General features: G+C 39.6%; 1 long non-coding RNA gene and 1 pseudogene across 1 annotated transcript; one reads left to right on the top strand and one right to left on the bottom strand.

Moving 5' to 3' along the window:
• The first annotated feature begins 261 nt into the window (after positions 1-261).
• Positions 262-19848, top strand: LOC125389807 (uncharacterized). The gene is made up of 4 exons (XR_007228528.3): positions 262-500; positions 5127-5217; positions 12391-12584; positions 14070-19848. It is a non-coding gene; the product is annotated as an uncharacterized LOC125389807 (long non-coding RNA).
• Positions 8199-8652, bottom strand: LOC125389806 (ribosomal protein uL24-like pseudogene; annotated as a pseudogene).
• Positions 19849-20782: the final 934 nt, after the last annotated feature.

A 20782-nucleotide genomic window follows, 5' to 3' on the forward strand; every position in this document is an offset into this window, starting at 1 on the left:
GACCTGACTGCTCTGGCGTGCAAGGCTGGACGTCGGGAACTACTTTCTCATGAACTGGAAGACAAAGAACTGAAAGTTTAGGCCAACACAAGAGCCTCTGGAAAGTGACCAACCAAATCCCCAGCGTTTTAACTGTACCATCAATCAAAAGTGGCTGGGCAGGAAGAGAAAGTTCAGGTACAAAGTCAAAGAGATTCTATTTGCGGAGCTAAAAGTGACAAAGGTCAAAACAGCAGCTACAGAGTCTGTGTGCCTCACCGAGGACACAGCCGGATCAGACCATCTGAACTCTCCGCTGAGTGCACAGTCCGTGTGGTAGACTCCAGTCATGCTGTCTTCTTCCTGTAGGATTGCTATATCCATTGCTTTAGGTTGGCACTCTACAAACACAAGTAAAGTTTGACTTGAATGTTATAGTCCATGCAAAATCAAGAGTGCCTTGCACACATTAGAGGTCAGTGGCTACCCGCTCATCATTAGAACTGTTCAGTCTACACAAGGTAAGCACTGCATCTCGGGAGATGTTTAAGCAATGTCTCATTAATGAGTGTGTGCGGCAAATTAGAAAAGGTTTAATAAAGTATGTTAGTAAACCACAGGGGAAAAAAATGAACTTGGAGACATCCAGAATTGCTTCCAAATCTGAGAATTACAGATTCTACATTCTAAAGGCTGAAGTGCACATAGCATTTGTGATATGAAAACTATACTTTTAGGGAGAGTTAATTTAGTTTATTAAGATTCTTGAAAATGGAATTCAAGTAATCCTTGGTTTGATGGAGAGCATTTTCTTAATTTTCTATGGATTTTAAAAATTATATAATTGCAAATGTTCATTAGGATGTAATTAAATAGCCCTGTTTCCCTAGTTACTAATACGTGCCAGGGTACTGTAATTATACAAGTAATTATGAAAGGAAAATATATGACTTGGCAAGCCTGCGAAAATTATTCTAGATACAGGGAAGGCTCCACTTTGGGGAAAAGACAATTAAAATGCTGCAGAGAAAAAAAGAAGACATTGAGAATAACATAATAGGATGGGACTATTATATAATGACATGGGGTACATGAAAATGACTACTCTCGTTTCCATGGAAATAAGAAAAGAATATAATAAAATCTGCTCACCATCCACAGTGGTCCAAGCGCTTGAGGATGTTTTATGTACTTTGCTTATTTATTGTACCTCTGATTTTGGCTAGTGCATGGCTCTGCCTCAAGTTTACTTCGTGGAGATTAATGCAATTTATACGTTATATTTTATTTTATGATATACTTAACAATAAGTGGTGCATAATTAAGGCTGTGTGAGATCGAGGGAAAATGCCCAGAAACTAAATACCTTTTTAAAAAATGTGTTCTTTGCATTTAATAGCATTTGAACTATTTAAACAGCTTAAATTAAATTAAAGTTAATAGAGTTTAATTAAAGTTATAGTCAAAGGAGAAATATTCCCTCTCATAAAAAAAGGAGAGTGTTGTGCTGGGGTCATGAGCATGTTTTCTTATTCACGATGAAGAACTTGCCTTTGGTTGAACAGCACTGTGTGAAAACCAAAGAATCTTTTATTTTCTCATGTAAAATTCCCTGTTCAAGGAAAATCTCAAAGCTAGTCTGACCTGTCCAGCCAAAATTCCATTGTTTTTCACATCGAAATGTGGTAAATCAAAGTTCTCATATGAGCAATAAATGGTTGATACAAAATTCATATGGGGAGGAACCTGGCTAGCTGATCTCTCTCACATGAGGACAAAGACTCTGCTTCCTAGGACATGCGAGGACTCGTTCTGGACTTTTGTTTGTTTTTCCTGCAAGCCCTGCTATGGTAGAGTCAGATCCTCAGTGGCAGAAAGCCAGTTTCTACCTGAAAGGCAGAGGAAACCGCAGGAAGCCTTGAGGAGGTTTGAGACAGCAAGATGAGACTGGCTGAGAGTGAGCAGCCTTGCTAGCTGATTGGTTCAGGCTCGCTACTACCATGCTGGTCCTGACCTCCTGAGTTTAAATGATCCCCCCACCTCACCCTCTGGAATCGCTGAGACGCGCTGGTATCTATCCTCGCTAGACTCTCACTTGACTGGCTATACTGCTATGGCTTTTGTCTAGGTACATGGATTAATATAGTGGGCCAAATATCCACTATATTTCCTTAATAAATCAAATTCTAAGGGTTGATTGGAGAGACTGCTCAGTGGTGAAGAGCAATGATGACTCTCAAAGAGGATCTAGTTCAGTGACCAGCACCCACATAGCAGCTCACAATTGCCTATAACTATAGCAACAGGGTATCTAATGCCTCTCTGACCTCCTGGGGTTTGGGCACACACATTGTGTAAATGCATATACTTAGGGGCACACGTACACACACACACACACACACACACACACACACACAGAGAGAGAGAGAGAGAGAGAGAGAGAGAGAGAGAGAGAGAAATGTTTAAAAATAAATAAATAAAAATTCTAATACTCTTTGAAGAAAAAAATACCAAATCTCTAGAGCAACATGTTGAATTAATTTCTCTTTTTTTCTTTCCTTTTTTATTTGTAGAATTAAATTCTAATAAAAGTACATTGAATGTTCATCTTCATCCTTATTGGTAAATTCAGAATTTTGTTTTTACATTTCCTTACATTATTATATTTAAATTCTTAAAATTGTACTTTATTTTATGTATAGCAAAAAATGCATGTTAAATAGCATTATAACTGAATTTTAAAATATACTTAAATATAAGAGAAAGTAAAAAGGTATCTATTTACATAATCCATCCCCTTAAAACAACTTCAAAAAAATTGCTTTTTCTAAGAGGCTCAGTACAACAAACACGTTCAGTGACAACTTGTGTAACTGATGCAATAATGTTCAAAAGGATGAAAAAGCAAATGCAAATGATTATGAAATTAAAGTGAGAAGGATGATGATGATGAGGAGGAGGAGGAGAAGAAAAAGAAGAAGAAGAAGAAGAAGAAGAAGAAGAAGAAGAAGAAGAAGAAGAAGAAGAAGAAGAAGAAGAAGAAGAAGAAGAAGAAGAAGAAGAAAACTCTTTAAATAATAAAAGCTAAAATAAGTAAAATTAAATGTCAATTGTTCATGTACCCATACACAGTCAGACTGAGAGAACACAAACTCCCTAAGGACTTTCCAACTACAGACTAAACTCATCTCTCTCTCTCTCTTGGGTTGGAGGAAATGAAGCTGTCATGCTGCTGCTGAATGACACTGACCTTTCTATGGGGATGGGGAGAGGAAGACAGGAACTCTAGCCCTCAAACCATGGAGGCAGAACTCTGCTTCTGCTATGGGCTTGTTCATGGATGTGTCTCAGTTTTCCTTTTTAATCATTAGTGCAGCAAATCATGCTCATAAAGCAGCACAATGCAAGGGCTAAATAATGAAAGAAAGAATTAATTAATGGAAGAGTATACATTTCAGATAACTGCAGTCAATGCTTGACCAAAATCCCAATTAAAACCAAATGCTTCTTTGGGTTATCTAGTATTTGAAGGCTGCAGAACAATTCTCTTGTTTTTCTTTTTTTTCTTTTTTTAAACAACAAAACAAGACAAAGCAAAAAAAAATGATCAATTTCTTTTCACTCATTTACTTAAATGCCTATTCTTAGAACTAAATTTGAAAGCAGATCTTTAAGGAAATATTTTCAATTTCCTTAAAATATATGCATTTTTAAATGTGACTTTATGATGATCGTGTTCTTTTGGTTTTTTGAGACGAGGTATCTCTGTTGCTTTGGAGCCATGGAACTCTCTATAGACCAGGCTGGTCTCGAACTCACAGATATCCACTTGCCTCTGCCTCCTGAGTGCTTGGATGATGACCATGTTCTTGATATATTTCTTCAATTGCCAGACTCTTCTATAAAACACACAGTGATTAAGGAATCTTAATTATCTATGTCAAAACCAGCAATGAGGTTGTGTATTAAAACCCATGAAGAAATGCAAGGCTGGTCATGCTTCTGACTGACTGGGAAAATTTGACAAACTATATAGCCTGTCCAGGCCTTCATTTACTTAATCTCTGAAAGAGCTGCTCTCCTGAGGGCTGTCACAAGAACCACACAAAATGAGTGTATGCTATAAAATATAGTATCAGCAAGAGAGGTTTCTTCAGTAGTTACATAAACTACATCATGCAGGTCAGACCAGTTAGAGATTAGATAATATCTAGGGAAAGCAATGTGTTTAAAAAAATATGAAACTTGGTGTCAAGAAACAAATATTCATGTCTCGATAGTTCTATTGTATGCCCCAGACCCGAGTTCTTCATTCAGCATGTTTCCCTATGTACAGACAAGTTGACTTGTAATCTAATAAGATGTACATAAGAGCATTTGGTAAAATGGTTAGCCTACATGATATCACCTATAATTCTTATTAGCTGTTGAGTTTATACTACAGCCATGCCAGAAACCGTGGAAACACACTCACAGTTTTCAAAATCCAGATGTAGAGTTCAAAAACTGAGACATGTAGTTACAGCATTAGACATCCAAACTTTTCTTTAAATTTTATCTTTTTTTCATTCAATATACTTTGGTTATATTTCCCCTTCCCCAGCTCCTCCTAGATTCTCTTTCTCACTTCCCTACCCACTCAAATTTATGCTATCATATGTCTCTCTCTCTCTCTCTCTCTCTCTCTCTCACCCCTCTCTCTTTCTCTTTCTCTCTCCTCTCTCTTCTCTACAACAAAAACAAAAAAGCCTCAAAAAAAAAGAAACAAATAAACAAACTACCAATAAGAAAAAACTGCTAAGACATGATAAATTAAATAAAACTTTCACAAAAATGACAGTGAGTTTGTTTTGTGTTGGCCAGCTATTCCTAGGCATGAGACCTGTGCTGGAACGTGGTTCGCGGTGAAACTCCCTTGGCCACAGGGTGTCAGTTGTAGATCGCTTCTTGACTAGCAGTAGAATTCTGGTCCTTTTCTTCCTCTCAGTGCTGAGACCCTGTCTGGATTGAATTTGGGCAGGTTTTGGTTTGCTGCCAGTCTCTGTACGTTTATATGTCTATCAGTCCATTGTGTCTGACAGACACTGATACTTGGAGTTATCCACCACCTCTGACTCTTAAAACTTTTGGCTGTCTCTTTTACATAGATCCCCGAGCCATGAGGGTGGAACTTTGATGAAGACATCTATTTAGGACTGAGGGCTCTAAAGTCTCTCGCTCTCTACATAATGGCCAGTGGTGAGTCTCTGCATTGGTTTCCATCTTCTGCAAGTTTCTCTGGTGTGGGCTGAGTGAGGCACCAATCTATGGGAACAGCAGTATGTCACTGGGGGCCATTTTACTGCCATATTCCTTTAGTAGAATAATAGTATTAGTGTTTCTCCTAAGCCTGAGACCTATACAGTCTCAGTTTCGTGACCATTTTACAGTAGTTTCATCTCACAGAATAGGCCTTAAACCCAATTTTAAAAAGTAGTTTGTTACTCCAATAACATTTGTGCCATTATTGCACCAGTATATCTCGAATGCAGGTTTCTCTTACAGATGATGGGGTTTGTAACTGGCTGATATTGATGATGGCATTTTTTTCCTCTGGAAGAATGAAGAGTACTTCCCATCACCATGAACACTGGTCAGTAGGGGAGAAGGAAACTTCAGTCTGAGGAGACTGACTATACCTAAGAGGATATAAATAATAAATAATCCAAGAGCAGTAAACCAAACACCCCCACAACAAAACAACAGGGATTAATAAATACTGCTCATTAACAATTTTCAACATAATGGTCTCAATTCCCCAATAAAAGACAGATTGGATTAGAAAATACAATTCATCTTGCTGCAACCAATAAACATATCTTGCCACCAAGGATAGACACCACCATAGAGGAAAAACACAGAAAAGAGTATTCCAGACAAACAGACTCAAGAAGCAAGCAGATGTAACTCTTCCAATACCTAAAAAATAGACATTAAACTAAAACATATACGGAAAAATACTTACTACCTATTAAAAGAAAATTCTACCAAGAGGATTTAGCAATTCTAAACATTTATGTACCAAGCACAAAGGCACCCACGTTTTAAAAGAAACAGCAACAGCTAAAATCACAAATTGAACTCACACAGTGGCAGTGAGTAACTTCAGTACCCCATTCTCACCAATAGACGTGTTATCCAAACAAGAGCTAAAATGCTGAAAATAACATTACTAATAAAACAGACCTAGTACTCATCTACAGAACATTCCACACAAGCATTACAGAATATACCTTCTTCTCAGCACCTCATGGAACTTTCTCCAAAACTGACCACATACTTAGATTCAAAGCAAATCTCAACATTTGACATAAGAAAATTGAAATAACCCTTGGAATCTTATCTGACCATCATGAACTAAAGCTGGATATCAAGAACAGAAAGCTTACAAACTCCTGGAAACTGGACAACTTACTGGGTTGAAAAAATGAGTCCAGACAGAAATCAAGAAGAAATTAAAAACTTTTAGAATTGAAGGAATATGAAAATACAACAAGCCCAAACCTATGAAACAGAATGAAGGCAGTTCTGAAAGGTAAGATCACACCATACATTAAAAGGCTAGAGATCTCGTGTTAGTGATGTAGTGCCACACTTCAATGTTCCAGAAAAATAAGAATAAAAATACCCAGAAAAAAGTAAACAAGAAGAAATAATCAACTCAAGGCTGAAGTCAATGAAATGGAAGCAAATAAAAACAATCAATGAAATGAAGAGTTGATCTTTTGTGAAAATCAACAGAATTTACGAATCCTTAACCAAATTAGCCAAAAATGGAGAGAAAATGTCCAAAGTAATAGAATTAGAGACGAAAAGGGGGACATCACAACAGACATGGAGGAATTCCAGAGAATCATAAGAACATACTTCTCAAAACTATATTCCTCCAAACTGAAAAACCTAAAAAGTGGATGGATTTCATGACACACAATCTACCAAAAGTAAATCAATATGAAATTAACAATTTAAATACACTTAAAACCCTTAGTGAAACAGAAGTAATAATTAAAAATCTATAAAAACAAAAAATTCCAGGATCAGATAAATACAATACAAAATTTCACAAAACTGTCAAAGAATTAAAATGTAGATGGAAGTTTCTGTCCCACTCTGTCCCACAGCCATTCAGTCCCCAAAAAAACATATGGAGGCTTATATTAATTATAAACTGTTTGGCTGATTATCTCAGGCATATTATTAACTAGTTCTTACAACTTAAATTAACCCATAATTCTTGTCTATGTTTAGCCATGTGGTTTGGTACCTTTTCTCAGTAAGTCATTCTCATCTTGCTTCCTCTGAGTCTGGCTGATGACTGACTCTCTGCCTTTCCTCTTCCCAGAATTTTTTTAGTCTTATAACCCCACCTATACTTCCTGCCTGGCTACTGTTCTGTGTTTCATTAAACTAATATGAGTGACAAATCTTTACAGTGTACAAGAGTTTTATCCCAGAGCATTAGAATCAATACTTCTCAAATTATTCTGCAAAATAGAAACTAAAGGATCATTTCTTAAATCTTTTATGAAGCCACTATTACCCTGATATCTAAATATCAACAAAAATAAAATTATATCCCAATATCTCTTATGAACACAGATGTAAAAATTCTTAATAAATACTTATAAACCAAATACAAGAATACATAAAAAATATTGTTCACCATGATCAAGTAGGCTACATCTTAAAGTTGCAATCATGGCTCAAAAGTACATCCAAACTTTTAAAAGATACTGTGTGCAGGACAAGGTGAGCATGAAGGAAAAGAAATTATGGTGACCTAATCATGAATTTATTTGAAAAAGTTCTGAGAAAGAGGTAAAATTTCCCAATTCTATTTGATAAGATGGCACCTTAATAAATGCTTAAGTTCAAACATATGCCACAGTTGGGACACAGAACTATGAGGCTAGTCAGATGCCTCAGGGAGCAAAGGTGCCTGTCACCAAGACTGATGACCTGAATTCAATCCTCGAACTCCAACCCTCTCAGAAGGTGCCTTCTGACCTCCACACGTTACTATACACCCAAAGCGCTCTCTCTCTCTCTCTGTCTCTCTGTCTCTCTGTCTCTCTCTCTCTCTCTCTCTCTCTCTCTCTCTCTCTCTCTCTCTCTCTCTCTCACACACACACACACACACTAAATAAATAAATAAATAAATACAATGCAAGAAATTTTATTTAACTTAAGCATCTTTTATGAAAGTTGTGTGTAAGATATCCATACTCCGGCATCTTCTCAATCATTTCTTCCTTGTGTTTGCCCTTCTCCTTTCTTACTATCAAGACCTGGCTTTCCTTTCCAGGATCTCTTTGCTGTCTTTGTCCAGCTTTAGCCTGGTGATAACCACCTGGACGCTTTTGCCATTAGCCTTTTCTCGCTGCAGCCATTCAGTACAGATGATGTATTTCTTCCTGTAGACTTGGACCACTTTGCCAATCTACTTACATTTGTAATGTCCTCAGACAACCTGAACCTCATCATTCTTTCAAGTAGACATAGAACATTGTACTTCTGCCTCAACTCTTTGGAAAGCGAGGAAGACATACTCTTCCTCCGAATACGAGAAGGTGCACTGATATGCTATTTGTGGTTCTTGCTTCGGTTCGAAATCACAAAGGAACTGAACTTCATTTTGGTGGCTGCAATCCAGCCGCAATACTTTTTAAAGTTGGGTAGCATTGCAATAAAACCATTATGATGCAAGGTGCCAAGTTTAAGAAGCAATACCCTAAAGCTCTCAGTAGATATGCATGAGGAAATAATGAGGGAAATTATGGAGACAATACTATGTGTGAGGAATCTGTTCTGCTCTTCCATTCCACCAGCATTCTGGACAGGACTTTGTCCAAGGGAGGGCCCGTGTCCATCATGAATCCAGACTCTTCAACAAAAGCATGGTTCTGGGATGCAACAGCACATGGGTTTGATCTAAAACTTCAGAATTCCACTTAATTTGAAAGCTCCCATGTTTTCCCAACTATTTTCAATCTGTCCTTGAAAAAGCCAGGACAGAGAAGAGTCACTCATTGGCACGAAGGTCATTTGGTAGCGCTCAGATCTTGGTTCCAGGGTCTGCCTTCCTGGTTCCTAGTTCTAGTTCTACAGTCAGAGGTGAGTCTTTGAGCAAGCTTCCTGAGTTCTCTGAATGTTAGCTAAAGGGGAATCATAGTTTTAGAAGAACAAATTAAAAAGATTACAAGCTTGCAGTATGGTGAATTTTAAACACTGGCTACTATTTTGCTTAAGGTTTTCACTTTGTGAAAGTTATTAAAGAAGATCAGAAACGAGAACCACAATAACTATACAAAGAATAGCTTGCATTTTTAAAGCCTTTGTTCATATATTTCTTTATCCTTTTGCTATCCATAGAAAGAGTTGTTACTAGCAGCAATGTTTGGAGAGCAGAAACCAAAGTACAGGGAGATAGTATAACCCACACAGAAATAATACAGTGGGTGCTCCCAGCATCCAGTGGGAGTCTTTTGACTCCAAGGGCATTTAACACTAGCCTGGTCAGGAACCCTGAGGTAGGTCGCGGTCAGTCTTTGTCATGTATAAATGTCATGTATGTATAAATTGTCATGTATTAAATCTCACACCAATTTAATGGTAAACTCAGTAAAAGAGTTGTCGCTTCCAAAAGTTAAAGAATAAGCATGTAAAAATTGATCATCTATCACGGAGTGAAGGCAAGCTTGAACCCAGTCTGTTCCATATCTTATGATTAAGTTCAGCCACACATAAGTAAGTTAGATAGGACCAGAATAGTTTCAAATAACTAAGAATCTCATAAATAATCTCCAGCCTGCCTATATCTAGGATAAGGATAATGGAGGACATGGAATGATAACATTAGTGTACCTTCACATGTGAGCTGCTGCGCCAGGTACTTTTAATCTCCTATCCCCACACCAGTCTCAGAAGCTATGCTTGTGCCCCCTCTTTGAAGGAAAGCAAAGGTGACGGCAGAGCTAAGACTTGAAGCTCTGATCCTTTTGACCACTTTCAGCACTGGAAGTTTTTAAGCTGAAGGAAATGTGTACATCTTCACCAGCTTCCATTCCTGCCCACCAGCAAAATCCACGTTGTAGGAGCCCATGATCTCTCTCTGTCACCTTAAAGAACTAACACAATCTCTGCCCCCAGAGAACTCGGACCATGCTTAAAAACAGCTAACCAGAAAGCAGCCCAAGTGGACATGTTAAGGCGATATTTTACCCTATGCAGAAGAGGCCTTTTCCTCCTTATAGGTTCAAATGAAGCTGAAGACAGAGAGGCAAGTGGTCCAAGCAGGAAAGAGTCATTTGGATGCTAGAAAAGACCACAGTGTATGTGTGTGGGGGGGGAGCATTGAGTGGTCTGTGAATAAGAGACGTGATGAAAGTAGAGAGGAGACAAGTTGGGAGTGAGAAAGTTTAAACAGAATAGGAGCAGGAGGACAGGATAAAGATAGGTGTGGGTAGGTTATCTGAAACTAAGGAGTATGAAGAAGTCATGTGGAAATTTTCTTTATAAGTTAAATAAAAATAGAATTAAAAACCAAAGTTTGTTTAGCCGTACCCTGCATAGCAGATAATGTCAAATCCAGAAGCCATGGACTATTAAATAAAAATGTCATTCACTGAACTCCTCTCTGTGAATTGTTGGTGACATGTGTGGAACACCTCTCTGTGAGCTGTTGGCCACGCGTGTGGAACACCTCTCTATGAGCTGTTGGCCACGCGTGTGGAACACCTCTCTATGAGCTGTTGGTCACGTGTGTGGAACACCTCTCTATGAGCTGTGGCTCTAAAACAAGACAAGGCATTGCCATTGTTCTTGGTTGACTCCCAGAACTAGATGGTAGGACGCCCTTGCTGGAGATATTTCACACTTTGTACACAGGATGCGGGGCTGGGAGTTTCTTCCCCGCTGGCTAGCTTCGATAGTGTTGGCCATTTCTAGACAGCCAGAATGTGAGGGAGAAAGTCATCAGTAGCCTCATCTAGCTGCCAGCCTTGCTAGCTCCCATACTAACCTCTAGAACAAGATGTGAGGGTACAATAGTGCCGTGATTGCTGTATGGTGTCTTAGTTTTGTTCCCAGTATTGTGATAAAATGCAGCAACTTAAGGAGGAAAAAGATTCCTTTGGTTCTCAATTCCAGGTGACAGTCAACCACTGTGGGAGGTTGAGGAGGCAAGAACTTGAAGCAGCTCATCATAGTACATAAGGCCAATACAGAGAGCAATGATGCCCATGCACCCCTATCAGCTAGCTCTCTCTTTTTCTTCATTCTAGGTCCCAGACCATAAAACAGTGCCACCTATATTCAGGGGAGGTCCTTCCCACCTCAGTTAACCTAGTCTAGACTATTCCTTATTGAGACTCCCTTTTTAGGACAATCTATAGTATGTAAAGTTGATGAAAACCAACCATCCCATGAGAATTTCTGATAGCATTGTGACTGGGCATGATGCTTGCTTCTCAGGAGGTAATTCCTGCCTGCTTCAGTGGACCTGGTTAAAAGTCAGTACCTGGGAAGATCATAGGTTCTAGGATTGAGCCTTTTGCTTCTGTTTTACTGAATAGATATGCTGTCAAACTGCTTCCTAATTAGCTATGTTTATTCCCATAGATGAATGCTCATCTCAATCTTGGTCTAAGAAGCTTCCTTTTGCAGTAAATGCCAGTTAATGGAGACTGGAGGCTGGGCAATATATTGAGATTAAGTGACTACTGATTTCTCAGTTCCAAAGGGAACGCCCGATCATCCCTTCCAAATCACAGAAAGTTTTACAGAAGAGGAAGCCAAAAACAATGTAAGAGGCAGACACGGGCAGAGAGGTCTTGATGATGTCTTCTGGTACAATATAGCTGCCACACTCATGAACTCAAAGCAGCCTGTGGTTGCCTACACAGGGCCCACACAAGATTGGACCTGTCGGCATTCAGTCACCTGTAGGGAAAAAGATCACGGGGATGCCAGCCTCTTCTCAGAGGAGCTATTGGCAGGGTGGGTGAGTCATTGTCCTTGGTGATGTAGCCATTGTGGAGCCCCCATGTTCCAAGGGATAGCGCCACACCCATGCTCATGAAGATAAACAGCCCTGGCTTACAAACAGAAAGACCCAACCCTAAAAGCACTTGTGTGTGTGTGTGTGTGTGTGTGTGTGTGTGTGTAGGGGAGGTGATAGGGTGGTAGTACCAGGAAAGGGATAAGGAGTGGTGTCTGACCAGAATGTATTTTATATATGTGTGCAACTATGAAATAAAAAATTAGTAATAATGAAAACGAATTATCTGGGGGAGTTCTTTTTAAAATGTAAATTCCTAGGCCAGGATCAGAATGTCACGAGCCACCAGGCCACTTTGATTTCTTTGCTTTTAGAAAACAGTCCCTGATTCTGGTGCACACATTGAAAGCACTCACCCCGAGGAATAGAAAATCTGTGACGATGTCTCAAAGAGGAGTTAAAAAACGAAACTGGGTGTGGACCAGAGGAGACCCCAGGAAGCATTCTGGGAAGTAGACAGAACTGTGTCCATTTTGGTGCTGTAAGTAGGCATGCTGAGGAGAAGAAGGTGAGGATGCGGAAGAGCGCCGTGCAAAGCACTCTTCCGCATGAGCGGAGGGTGTGGGGTGAGAGGCACCCAGCAGAGATGAAAGGGTGCATTTTAGAGATATTCCAGAAAGGAAGCCAGAAGGATGGGGTGATCAGTCACCAGGAGGGAACAAAGGAGGCAAATGGTGTCCACATGACGCAGCGAGGTGGTGGGTCTAGCAGTGCACACAGCCACCCACGCGAACTAGAGCTGCTGAGTGCTATTTTAGCAGGCCACTGTTACAAAGCTAAAGGCTCTTTATGCAACACAGGGCCCTAAAATACCTTTGTTGTTCTTTCTGCCCCTGCCCGTGCACGTGTGAAAGGGAAAGCCAAACCTCACATTCCTCGTGACGCCCTCAAAAGAACCCTTGTAAGGGGTGCATATGAGAAAATATTTTTAACTGATATTTAATCTCACCCAGAATGGGAGGCCCTCAATTTGACTAAGGAAAAAAAAAGTCACCAATTTAATGCTGCTTCAGCAGTGCTCCGAGCCTCCTTGTGCCTGCCCAAAGTCAGAGCAGTGAGAAACTAATGTCAGGTGTTAAAAAACTAGTTTCTGCAAATCTCAAAATGCTAAACTAAAGCTTAAAAAAATTGCCTAGTTTGCACTGAGAAGAAAAATGAGTCACTGGAAGTGGATATAAAGCAGCCCTTACATCAAATTGATCATCTTATTCTCTAAAGAAAGAAAAAAATCAGTAAAATAACAATACAATTAAAAAATTTTCAGTTAAACCAGTTACACTTCAATTAACCATGAGAATTTCCCAGTCTTTTTCTCAACTAAAGGATTCAGATCTTGGAAACTTTCTCCCTAGGCCCTGGGAAGCAGCAGCAGCAGAACGTTAAATTCCATACAGTAGTTAAAGTGTAAGAAAAATGAACACCCAGACTCAAAAGCAAAGCAACTAGGTGGGAATATATGTGTATTTTCCTAATTAGTTCCTGCTATAGCTAAGATTCTAGGGACATTGAGGACTTGGCTTAAAAGAAAAGAGAAAAAAAAGAAAAAAGTTTAACTCACCTGAAACTCCACCTCACTAGAACCAGAGGAATGAATTGGAGTGAGAAAGGGGGTTGACTCAATTTAGTGAGAAGTTAGAACAAGGCACAAGTGTAGGCAGATGTGAAAACCATGGGCTGGATATGCAGGAGGTCCACTGAGCATCTCAGGGAAGTGGTGTGGGACGAGAATAAGAATAGATTAACGCCAGCAAGAGACAGAACCTGCTGTGTATATCTCTAGGAATACCTCTGGTGTCAGCTAATATATAAAAAGCATGTATTTTTTGTCTAGTCTCTTATTTACCAGAGAGCTGGGAAGTAGAAGTAGTGTTCGTTAAACGTCAGTCTCAAGGAAGAATGTGCTTCCCTGCTACAGATACCACTTAGCGGAGAACAAAATATACGAAGATTCTCAAATTGTGAGGCAAATTTAATTTTTCTCATCTTTGTCTAGGTGTGTGATTATCCACAAGAAGAATTCAGGCAAGCTATTACTGAAGAAGGCCTGGGAAAGGTTGGAGAAAACTCAGACCTCCTGGCTTTGGACAATGTAATACAGTGCAGGAAATGAAATTCTCTGAGAAATTTAATCCCTGGGAAGATAAATCACTATCTGATTGGAACCCTTATTTGGTTTACCACATCCAACAGTCCATTTGGTTGGGCAATAAAGCCAAGACCACCATCAATTAAAATCATAGTCTAGGAAATGTTTTAAGATTCGTCTGAATCCCAGAGCTGATCAGAGGAAAGGACAGCTGATAATTGATTCAGCAAAGATCTACCCAAGGAACACCCATTGGTGGTTTCAAATTCAGTGAAGATGTTAGAGAAAAACAACCCATTCAGAAAAAAACAGCATGTCCAAAGATCAAGAAAGAAAATGTTAGCCAGCCAAAGAGCGTCAACTTTCCAGAGGAAAGAGAATACAGGTAAAGAAGAGAAAACAGAGATGAAGGGCAGAGAAGAGCTGAAGAAACAGAAACATAAACGGTAGGAACAAGAAATGATAGGACCGTGGCTTAGACAGGCGTGCCTAGGACTCCCAAACCTCTCAGGCTCTACAGTAGAAAACACACCCCTCTGTGTCTTCCATAAACCATTATGGATTTCCACATCCAGACACGGACGATATCTGGATCCATCACTATGAGTTTGAATGCAGACAGCGAGAGTGAAGCTTTGTGGTTACCGGGTCAGTCCTTTAGCATCGCTCTGTGAGGGAGGAAGAATCATATCCTCATTTAAGAGGAGAAGACTGAAGTGAGCGGGGCTAAATCAGTCAGCACAGGAGCTGGGGAAGTGGAATGTAAAACCGGGTGAAGCACATTCGCTTATGCTCCGGAGGGCTGAGTCCTGTAGCTCCAAACAGGTCCATCCAGCCAAACGATCACAACCAATAGCTCTTCCGGCCAGCATCGCAGAAGAATGTTTCCCTTCTTTTGGCCAATTGTGGGTTTCTGAAGATCTTCACAGTCTGGCATATTCCATTTAGTGCAAGATCCCAGGTGACCTGGGAAAATAAGATAATCCCGTCCCCAAACACCATCATCAAAAATACAGTCCCTTTACCTTCTCACAAGCAAATGCCACCATCGAGAAGAACTGTGTTAAGGGGAAATAAAAGAGATCACAAGGGGAATTTTCTTGAAAATGTCACAGGTTCACCAAGGCTTGACTTTATGATGCGAGCAGGAAAAAAAAAATGTGATTGTATGTACCTTCAAGTGGCTCCGAGAAAGAGGAGCTCTCGTTAAATCAGAAAAAGTCTGTGTCAAACCCATCTAAGGATAATGTTTTCTAAAGATCTTAAAGGAAGGCCTCAATGAATGTCTGCCTTCTCAGGTTAACTACAGGAAAAGAATATAGGCTAGAGGCTGGCATGCTAATTGCAACACTTTATCCAAATTCTTTGCAACCTATCATCTGGAGTAAAATATTGAATATAGGCTACTCAGAGAAGTCTCTCTAGTGCAAGAGCAGCAGACAGAAGACTAAGCTTGCATTTCCCACCCTGAAGCCTGAAGAATGTCCCAGAACCTATCTTCCTTCCCGGAGCGGCAGAATTCTCGCAGGGAATATGAAAAGAGAGATTGACAAATAAGACACCCTGGGGTTGAGAGCAGCACTTTCATGGGTGACGTTTAAATTGTTGCCATGTGCTTGCCCTTGCTTGGGAGTCATCATCCTGATTGGTGGACTAGAATTTCCCCTGGCTAAATTAGCCTCTCTCTCTCTCCTGGATTTTCCCCAAGGAACACAATTTACCAGCAAAAAACTTTCCCTGCTGGCTTTTTATCTTTTAAAATATTCATCATAATATGCAAGAGCCGAGTACAAGACACACTCAGGCTCGATTCTTGGTCTGAGCTCTTAGCAGTCATCTGATCTGGTGAAAAGCTCATTTATCACATAGTCTCCAACATGTCCATTCATTTTAATGTCATTTTCCAAGTTCCAGTTTGGGAACAATAAAGTTCTCAACACCCATGAGGAAAGTATTTGGAGTTCAACAAACGTTAGTTAACTCTGTTACTTTTCAAATATTGGCAGGCTTCTTTTTAAGAAATGAAAAAAAAAATTACAGACAGGTACATTTAAAATATATTTGATATACAATATGGGAAAGGAGGAAGGTAACATTTTAATGCCTTCCTAGAGTCTTTCTTCTTATTTCCATGGAAAGGTGACAGACGGGCGGGTGCTTTATACGAGCCTACATTCTGTTGCCACAGTTGATTTTTGGGTTTCCTCTACTGGATTATACACTACGTGAACGCAATGTGCTGTCATGCTTTAGAATCTTTCCAAATGAGAGACTCATGGTAGAGGAGCTATGTGAAAGTAGTAAGATGGCCAGCCCTCCTAGGAGCATCTGTATCTGCTTTGATTCAGAGACAGTCTTCAGGCCTGCAGCATTCAGACCAAATGGAGGTATAAATGGGCACCATGGAGAAATCAAACCTTCAAATTTTAAGTACAGTGCATGAGGATGAACCCCAGGTCAATTGCATAGATCAGATCTTTAGTAAGATCATAGAAACAAAGGAGAAAGGCAAACCTAAACAGACATAAGAAGTACATGTAACACCAAATAGACAAGACTAGAAAAAGAATCCCCACAGCATATCAGAGGTAAAACATTGAGTATATTAACAAGAAAGTGCATTGAAAGATGTAAGAGAGGAAAAAACCCCACAGGTGGCATTGTAAAGGAAAATCCATCCAAATAAAGCGGATTTATCAAGAGAAACTCAGAAAACCAGAAGAGCTAGGAGTGATGCATTCCAAGTCCCAAAAGACTATGACAACCAGCCTAGATTAATACATCCAGAAAAGTTCACCGTAATTGAAAAAGCAAGACCAACTTCCCACAATATAAACAGCATTAAAAAATTAAAATTCAACAAACCTAGAGAAAATACAGGAAGCAATATCTGGGGTTGAAGAGAAGACTGATCATAGTCAAGAGACTGTGGATAGAAATACAAATCCACTGAGAACACAAACAAAAATTAACAAAACGTTAACCGCATAATTATTGCACACATTTCAATAATATCGTTAAACATCAGTGGCCTCGTTCCTCCAATCAAAATTCACGGGCTGACTGAATGGATCAGAAAATAAAATCCATCTATTGACTATCTACAAAAAATAAAACACATCTAAACTTCAAAGATAGACACCACCTTAAAGGGTGGATCAAAGTGCTCCAATAATCACCGAATGTGAAGAAGTCAAGCTGATGCCTAATTAGAGCCTTCACCTCTACCAACCAGTATTCATGGTCTAGAAGGAGCTCTGAGTGTTACCAGAACAGAAACGTAAACATCAACCTAACTACAAACCCTGTTATTTAAAATTGTCACCTGCCTGCATGAGATACTGGTACAATAGTGCCACAGATGTTGTAGAAGTAACCTACCATGGATTTAAGGACCACTTCATAAGATGGAACCTATGCACAACTCTGCTCAGTTAACAGAGAACCTGATGTTAGACAGGCCATGGGCTTAGGGGGAAATCAAATATTGCTGTTCTGCTAAAGGAGCTTTGCTATTAAATGACTTTTAATGGCATTCCACTATAACCAGAAATCAGTGTCTCGCTCAGCCATCATCAGAGAAGATTCCTCTTGCAGTAGATGAGAATTAATACAAAAATCCACTACCGAAGAATGTGAGAAGAGGTGAGAGACTTTGGAACCATCAGTCCTAAATGGGATGTCTTCATCACATCCCATCCTTCAGGGCTCAGCTATGTGGAAGAGGCAGAAAAGGTTGCAAGAGCCAGAGGAGAAGAATGGCACAAAAGAAATAGTGTCTTCCAGATTCAACAGGACTAAGGCACATATGAGCTCACAGACTGTGGCAGCATGCATAGGACCTGGACAGGTCCAAGCCAGACAATGTCCTGACACCAAGCGGGAAAGTGATCTGAACAAAGAAATATCAGAATTAAAGGTATCTTATATCAAATGGACTTAACAGAGATCTACAGAAAATTCCACCCAAATAACAAAAACACACATGTGTGTATACGTTGATATACGGATATAACAACAATTAATAAAAAAGAGATCATAAATTTGAAAGAGAGCAAGAAGGGGCATATGTGAGGGTTTAGAAGGAACAAAGAGGAAGGGAAAATATTTAATTGTAATATCAAAAAATAAAAGAAGTTTTTTTAGAGAAGACAGCCTGTACTCTCAGTTTTATGGTTAGTAAGTTGCTGTGAATAGATCTTCAGTCATACTTTTCACAAGAAAGGAACTTCAGAAGATGTGCACTTTGGTTATTAAGTTATGACTATCAAGTGTTCATCCTTATCTTTACATTTATAGATGAAATAACTCAGGTTGGAGTACATAATAAAGAACATAGAGCCAGGTGTGATAACGGTGTGGACCAATACTTTGTCAACCTGATGCAGACCAGGTTCATTTGGAAAGAGGGAATCTTATTAAGAAGATGCCTTCATCAAACTGTCTGGTGAGTGGGGGAACTTTTTCTTGATTAACGATTGATGCAAGAGGGCCCATCCCACTGTGGGCAGTGTTCCTGGTGAGTATAAGAAATATAACTGAATATGAACCTGGAAAACACGCCATGTTGTAGCTTCCATCCATGGTCCCTTGCTATGTCCCCCTTGGGTTCTTGGCCTGACTCCCTTCAGTGATTGACAAAGAAGCTCTTTTTTCTCCAATGTGGTTTTGATGAGTGTTTTATTAAAGCAACAGAAGCCTACATACAGGAGTGTGTGCCTCCATGCCCTGGTCAAGGTGAGACTGGAGGACGGTCAATTCCAAATCAGCCAAGGCTGTATATCATGACCTTGCATCGAACAAACACCATAGAAGATACTATTGTCCAAAACCAAGTGCATTTGGATCTGCAATGATTTGAGGATGGATATGAAGAAGAACCATTGTATTATTCAAGAGGGGGAAATGACTATAGTGTATACTAAGATACCATATTACATTTAAATATGAAAATTAAATCATGGTTAAGTCATGACTCTAGTGCAATGACCTTGTGAGAAGTAAAAGCCAGACAGACATAAATGCAAAAGCCCACCTGCTCTGATAATCCCACTGCGCTTCTGGGTCTTCCTGAAACCGTCTGTGTTGATTAAGATGCTTTTTAATGAATCGAGGTTGAGGGTTATTGATCTATAAAAGTCTTTATGATTCAGCTGCTGTGGAACTGTCTACCTTCCCCCAGCCTCGGGGGGATGCTTTTCCAGTCGTGCCAAGTTGATTCTTGGAAATTTACATGCGGTTATCTGTTTCACAATAAATTCGTGTGTAAATCCCTTATGTGATACACAGGCCCGGCCTTTTATAATAACAAGCTGTAGATTTTAATGGTCAGTTTGTCTTTTTGCTTTATTTCTTCTGAAAACCAGCCTTAATCTCCACAGAGGTCATGCTAAAGAGAAGGTATTTTGTTCTCCGTGAGCCCGACCCATTCTCTGTGCTTCAGATTTCATCCCACAATGCCTACTGCCTCACATTCTTTACCCGAAAAGATGTGTTTTCTATCACTTCTTCCTAGATAAACAAACATATTTTGAAGGGTGTCATTCAAGCCAATCTCCAAAGCTTGTTTGAAACCTGCTCCCTCTGCTGGGTTTGTCACTGACTCTGTGACACTGAGGAAGTTATAGTCTCCTCCCTGTTCCTCAGACACAAAATACAGGAACAAATAAAATAAAACTGTTCTTTCTGTCTTAGTGTTCTGCTGTTGTTAAGAGACAACATGACCACAGCAATTCATATATATATATATATATATATATATATATATATATATATATATATATATGTATACACACACACACACACACAGCATTTAGCAATTAATTGGGGATGGCAATTAATTAGAGTTTTCGACGTTTAGTCCATTCTCAGCATATCGGGAAGCCTGGTAACGCCCAGGCAGACATGGTGCTAGAGAAGTAGCTGAGAGCGCTACATCCGGATGGTAGGCAGCAGGAAGAGAGAACCACTTGCTCAAGTCTGGGCTTTAGAAACCTTAAAGTCCATCCCCAGAGATATAATTTCTCCAACTAGGCCACACCTCCTAATGCTTTGGAACAGTGTTTTTCCCTGGTGACTAAGCATTTGAATATATGAGCCTTTGAGGGCCATTCTTATTCATACCACCACAAATCCCATAGGACTTCTGTGAGAGTAAGCTAAGTAAGGAATTCCTCCTCTGCCATCTTCTTTGTTTCTTGGGACTTTCATTTTGGAACAGGGTCTATGTAGCCCAGGCTAGTCTCACGGTGCCACTGCGTACCTGAGTCTGGCCTTGAACCTCAGAACTTCTGCCTCCATCTCCCAAATACTGGAATTACAGGCATGAACCTACCACCCCAAACAATGAAAGTTCTTGTGGTCCATGCAGTACATAACTTCACAATAAGTGTGAGTGATTAGGATTAATGGCCTATGTAAAGATTAAAAATTTATGAGTTGGATATTTGAATACCAACTCCATGGCAAAATATAGTGGCAAGTGCTTTCAAATATTTTAATTTCAAATATTTTAATCAATTGCAAACTGTATAATGGCATTTAAATGGGGATCTTTCCCCCTGTCTCACTAATAAATAAATTGATATCCAGAGAGCTTATGTATTTGCCTGAGCGTACAC

Source organism: Myodes glareolus, chromosome 26 (assembly GCF_982192425.1).
Source record: "Myodes glareolus chromosome 26, mMyoGla1.1, whole genome shotgun sequence".
Taxonomy (NCBI): domain Eukaryota; kingdom Metazoa; phylum Chordata; class Mammalia; order Rodentia; family Cricetidae; genus Myodes; species Myodes glareolus.